Source organism: Spermophilus citellus (assembly GCF_964194105.1).
Source record: "Spermophilus citellus genome assembly, chromosome: 11".
NCBI classification, from domain to species: Eukaryota; Metazoa; Chordata; class Mammalia; order Rodentia; family Sciuridae; genus Spermophilus; species Spermophilus citellus.
In genome coordinates, this window is record NC_138192.1 from 127,116,397 (window position 1) to 127,122,396 (window position 6,000).

Here is a 6,000-nt window from a genome sequence, read left to right on the forward strand (position 1 = left end):
ACAGAGCTGAGTTTCATTCAAACTGAGCTGTACAATGTAACTTACCTGCATGAGGCTTACCAACTATGACAAGCAGAATGCACTTCTTTGCCCCCAAACCTTCCACACATCTAGCCCTCCCTATCTTATCCCAGCCATCCCAATAATTAAGATGGAATTCAAACTTGATTTGTCAATCAAGACTTTACAATCTAACTTTAATCTCTATTTTCAATCATATCTCCTGCTCAGTTCAGTCCAACTTAACAAAGAGAGTACCTTCTATGTGCCACCTGGCTGCTAAGTCACAGACAATTAAGAACCTTCTTCTCCGATTCAATAGAAAGATAGTAGGTACCCGGATACACCAAAGACCAGAGGGGACCTCTGAGAATTTCATCAGGAGTGAGCTGGTATGATCCCTACCTCTACACTCAGGGAAACTTGGAGGAATAGTCAGAGTGTGGGGCATCTTCTAAAGATTCTAAATCCTAATGAAATCCAAATCAGGAAGACTCAATAAGAAATCTTCCTACCTCAGCATGGACTATCATAAACAGCTCTACTGTCAATTTTGATCTTACAAGTATTGCCTTTCTTATTGAATTGACAGATGTTCCCTTATTATCCAATATTAGATCTCTGAACCATTTGACTACATTTTTTCTAAAGTTTTTTTTTAATATTTATTTTTTTAGTTGTATTTGGATACAATACCTTTATTCCATTCATTTATTTTTATGTGGTGCTGAGGATCGAACCCAGGGCCCTGCACATGCTAGGCGAGGGCTCTACCGCTAAGCCACAATCCCAGCCCCTTTTTTTCCCTAAAGTTTTAAAGCATTAATTGGAATCATTCTTTATATCTTTGTTTTACTGTTCGGGTTTACACCTGTCCCTCTTAGTCTACATTTCCTGCTCCTATCTCAAATCCCTCCCTCATTTTTTCTGTTATTTTTATCCTAGTTTGTATTATTTTTCCCTATCTTTTCTTTCTTATTTTTCCCTCTCCCACATTTTCTCTTCCATTTTCAATCCTATTAGAGTATAATAGTGACCTTACTCTCTTTAATAAATAATTTCTCAACTTGTTCAAGAACATTACTATAATTTTATAGTCAGAGGAACTTGGAGAATATTTTCAGGATTTATTATAGATGGCTTCACTCTGAACTGACAGAATTTAATAGGATTTGGAATCTTCTCTCAAAGTGGTGCCAATCCTGGAAGTAGCAGGGGATATACATTGAGTGGGAATAGCAATATTTGGATACTCACCCAGCCTGTGGTTAAGATAAAGATGCTCACTAAACAGTCCCTTGCACAAAGGGATAGAAGATATACTCCCTTAGAAGAAATAGTCATCCCAGGAGAGGGTAGAAACAATATGAAAACTCAAGGGGAAAAAAAAAACAGCACACAACGCAACACTTCAACAACTGATCCCATTGGAGGAAATGTTGGATAAAGAATTTAGAAAGTTCATCAAAATGCTTGATGAACTAAAAGAAGATGTAAGGAATGAAATAAGAGAGAAAATATAGAATGTGAAAGATTGTTTCAATAAAGAGAGATTCTAAAAAAGAACCAAACAGAAATCCTGAAAAATAAAAGACTAAATAAATCAGATTAAAAATTCAGTTGAAAGCATCATCAATAGATTAGATGATATAGAAGACAGATTATCAGGTCTTGAAGATTATATACAAAAGTATATAATCTTGAAAATAAAGTCAATGGTAAAAAAAAGATGTTTAGAAACCATGACCAGAATATCTGAGAAATCCAAGATAACACTAAGAGACCAAATATAGGAATCAATGATGTAGAAAAAGGTACCAAACTACAAATTACACAAACTTTTTAATGAAATAATAACAGAAAATTTTCCAATTTTCTAGGAATGAGATGGAAATCCAAATACAAGAGGCATTTAGAACCCCAGACAAGATCAAAAAAGATCCTCTACAAGACACATTATAATTAAAATACCTAATTTGCAAAACAAGGAAAGAATTTAAAAGTCAGAAGAGAAAAACAATCAGTCATTAATTTAAGCCAACTCAAATTTCTACTGATTTCTTATTCCACATGTAAAAGCCATGAAGGCTTGGAATAATATAATCAAGCCTTGAAAAATAATGGGTGTCAATTAAGATTAGTATATCCAGAAAAACTATCCTTCAGAATTGAAGTTTAAATAAAACCTTCCATGAAAAGCAAAAACCAGAAGAATTCATAATCACCAAGTCAGCACTACAAAATATGCTTAATGAAATATTTCATGCAGAAGAACTGAAAAATAAATATCAGAGTCAGCATATGGATGAATCTCACTTAAAACAGTTAAACAAAGGAGAATCAAGTCTGAATTAAGGATTATAAATAAAGTGAAAATGGCAGGAAATAAAAATCATCTCTCTATAATAACTGAATGTAAGTGGTGTAAACTCTCCAGTCAAAAGACAGATTGTCAGAATGGATTAAAGAATAAGACAACCATATGTTATTCACAAAAGACACACCTTACAGGCAAAGACATCCACAGACTGAAGGTGAAAGGATAGAAAAAGAACTTTGGTGCACCTACATTAATGGAGCTAACAGACATCTATAGAACATTGAATCCATCAACAACTGAATTCACGTTCCTTTCAGTTGCATATAGGAACCAATTGAAACTTTTCAATGAAATAATAACAGAAATACTTTATGGTTCAGGACACAAAACAATGATAACAAAGATAAATTCTTATAGTCTATAAGATCATAATGAAATGAAATTAGAGATCAATGACAAGATAAAAAACAAAAACTATTTCCACACCTGGAGATTAAATAATACATTTTTAAATGAGGATTGGATAGCAAAAAACTCAGAAGAGAAATTTTAAAAAAATTTAGAAACTAATGAGAATAGTGATATAACATATCACAGTCAGTAATAAGGTAGTTAAAAAAAAAGAAAAAATAGAAAAAGAAGGACAAACTAATTCCAAAATCATAGAATACAGGAAATAATTTAGATTAGACCCAAAATTAATAAAATTGAGAATAAAAATACAAACAATGCAGCAAATAGTGAGTTGTTTGAAAAGGTAAACAAGATTGATAAACCCTTACACAAACTAACCGCCCCCAAAAGAGAGAGAAGACCGAAATCAACAAAATTAAAAATGGAAAAGGAGATATGAACAAAGACCCTGTCAAAATTCAGAGAATTATTAGAAACTATTTTGAAAATTTTTACTTCAATAAATTGGAAAACTTTCAGGCACCTATGACCTACCTAAATTGAACCATAAGGGTATAGACAATTTAGGTCTTTGATCCACTTTGAGTTGACTTTTGTGCAGGGTGAAAGATAGGGACCTAGTTTCCTTTTTCTACCTATGACAATTTAGACCAATATCAAGCAATGAAATTAAAGCAATTAAAATCCTTCCAACAAGGAAAGGCCCAGAACCAAATGGATTCTCAGTCTTAAAAGAACTACCCCAATCCTTCTCAAATTATTCCATGAAATAGAAAAGGAGGAACACTGTCAAATTCATCCTACAAAGTCAATATCATCCTGATACAAAACCAATGACACATCAGGGAAAGAAAACATTCAAAAACACATTAAGAAGATAGTACAACATGATCAAGTGGGTTTCATCCCAGGGATGCAAGATTGGTTCAACATAGGTGAATCAATACATGGAGTTCACCGCATAAATAGAATTAAAGATAAGAATCATATGATGATTTCCATACATGCAGAAAAAGCCTCTGACAAAATTAAGCATCTATTCATGTAAAAAACACCAAAGAAACTAGGGATGGAAGGTATTCACCTCAACATTGTAAATGCCATGTCTGGCAAATCCAAGACCCGTGCCATACCAGGAAAATAAAACTGAAAGCATTTCCTCTAAAATCAAGAATAACATAAGGATGTCCACTTTCACAATTCCTATTTAATATATTTCCTGAAACTCAAGACAGAGCAATCAGATAAGAGAAGGAAATTAAAGAATACAAATAGGTAAATAAGAATTCAAACTATCTGTTGATGACATGATCCTATATCTAGAAGACTCAGAAACCTTCACCAGAAGACTTCTACAGCTGATAAATAAATTCAGGAAAATAACAGGATACAAGATCAACATACAAAAATCAATAGCATTTCTATACTCAAATATAGGAGAAGGAAATCAGGAAAACTATCACATTGACAATAACCAAAAATAAAATAAAATACTTGGGAATAAGTCTAACCAAGGAGGTGAAGGAGCTCCACAATGAAAACTATAGCACACTGAAGAAAGAAATTGAAGACGACATTAAAATATGGAAAAACACCTCATGTTTTTGGATAGGCAGAATTAACATTGTCAAAATGGTCATACTATTAAAAGCATTCTATAAATTCAATGTAATCCCCATAAAAATATCAGACACTCTTCACAGAACTGGGAAAACAGTTTTAAGACCTAGAATAGCCAAAGCAGTCCTGATAAAGAAGAGCAATGCAGAAGACATCACCATACCTGATCTCAAATTACACTACAGAATTCTAGTAACAAAAACAGCAGGGTTTAGCATCAAAACAGACATGAAGATCAAAGGAATAGAAGATAAGATACAGAAACAAACCCACATAGATATAGTCATCTGATACTAGACAAATGTGCCAAAATACATGTCAGAGAAAAGATAACTCTTTTAATGAATGGAGCAGGGAAAAATGGGATATTCATATGTAGAAAAAGGAAACTAGGTCCCTATCTTTCACCCTGCACAAAAGTCAACTCAAAGTGGATCAAAGACCTAGAAATTAAACCAGAAATTATGCAACTGCAGAAGAGAACATGTGGTCAACACCACAACATATTGGTGCAGGCACCAACTTTTAACAACAACCCTAAAGCTCAAGAAATAAAACAAGAATCAATAAGTGGTGAGATAGCATCAAGTAAAAAGCTTTTTCCCAGCAAAAGAAACAGAAGTATGAAGAGAGAGCCTACAGACTGGGAGAAGATCTTTGCCAGATTGATCAACATACAAAAAAAAAAAATCTGGATTGATATCCAGAATAAATAAAGAACTCAAAAAACATCAAAATCAAATAATCCAATCAATAAATGGGTAAAAAACACTAAGCAGCTATTTCTCAGATGAAGAAATACAAATGGCTGACAAAAATATGAAAAAATGCTGAACATCCCTGACAATCAGAGAAATGTAAATCAAAACTACACTGAAATTTCATCTCACTCCAGTTAGAATGACAATCATCAAGAATACAAACAACTAATTGCTGGTGAGGATATGGGGGGGGAGGGGGAAGGTACACTCATCCATTGTTGGTGGAACTGCAAATTAGTACAACCACTTTGAAAAACAATATGGATATTCCTCAAAGGACTAGGAATAGAACCATCATATGACTCAGCTCTCCCACTCCTTGGTATTTATCCAAAGGAACTAAAATCAGCATATTCCAAGGATCTAGGCACATCAATGTTTATAGCTGCATAATTCACAATAGCCAAGTTATGAAACCAGCCCAGGTGCCCATCAACAGATGAATAGATAAGGAAAATGTGGTGTACATACACAGTGGAGTTTTACTTCGCCATAAAGACTGAAATTATGCCATTTGCTAGTAAATAGATGGAACTGGAGAACATAATACTGAGAGAAATAAGCCATATTTAGAAAGTCAAGGGTCATCAGGGTGGTAGTGCATACCTATAATCCCAGGGGCTCACTAGACTGAGGCAGGAGAATTGCAAGTTGAAAGCCAGCCTCAGCAAGTTAGCAAGGCCCTAACAACTTAGCAAAACTCTATCTCAAAATAAAAATGAAAAGGGTTGGGGATGTGGCCCAGTGGTGAAGCACCCCTGGTACAAAATTTTTAAAAAGCCAAGGGTCAAATATTGTCTAGGAAGAGTATTGAGGGAGAGGGAGGAGGTATGGGAAGAGGGAGGTACTGGGAATGAAACTGACTGAATTGTGCTGTGTACGTAT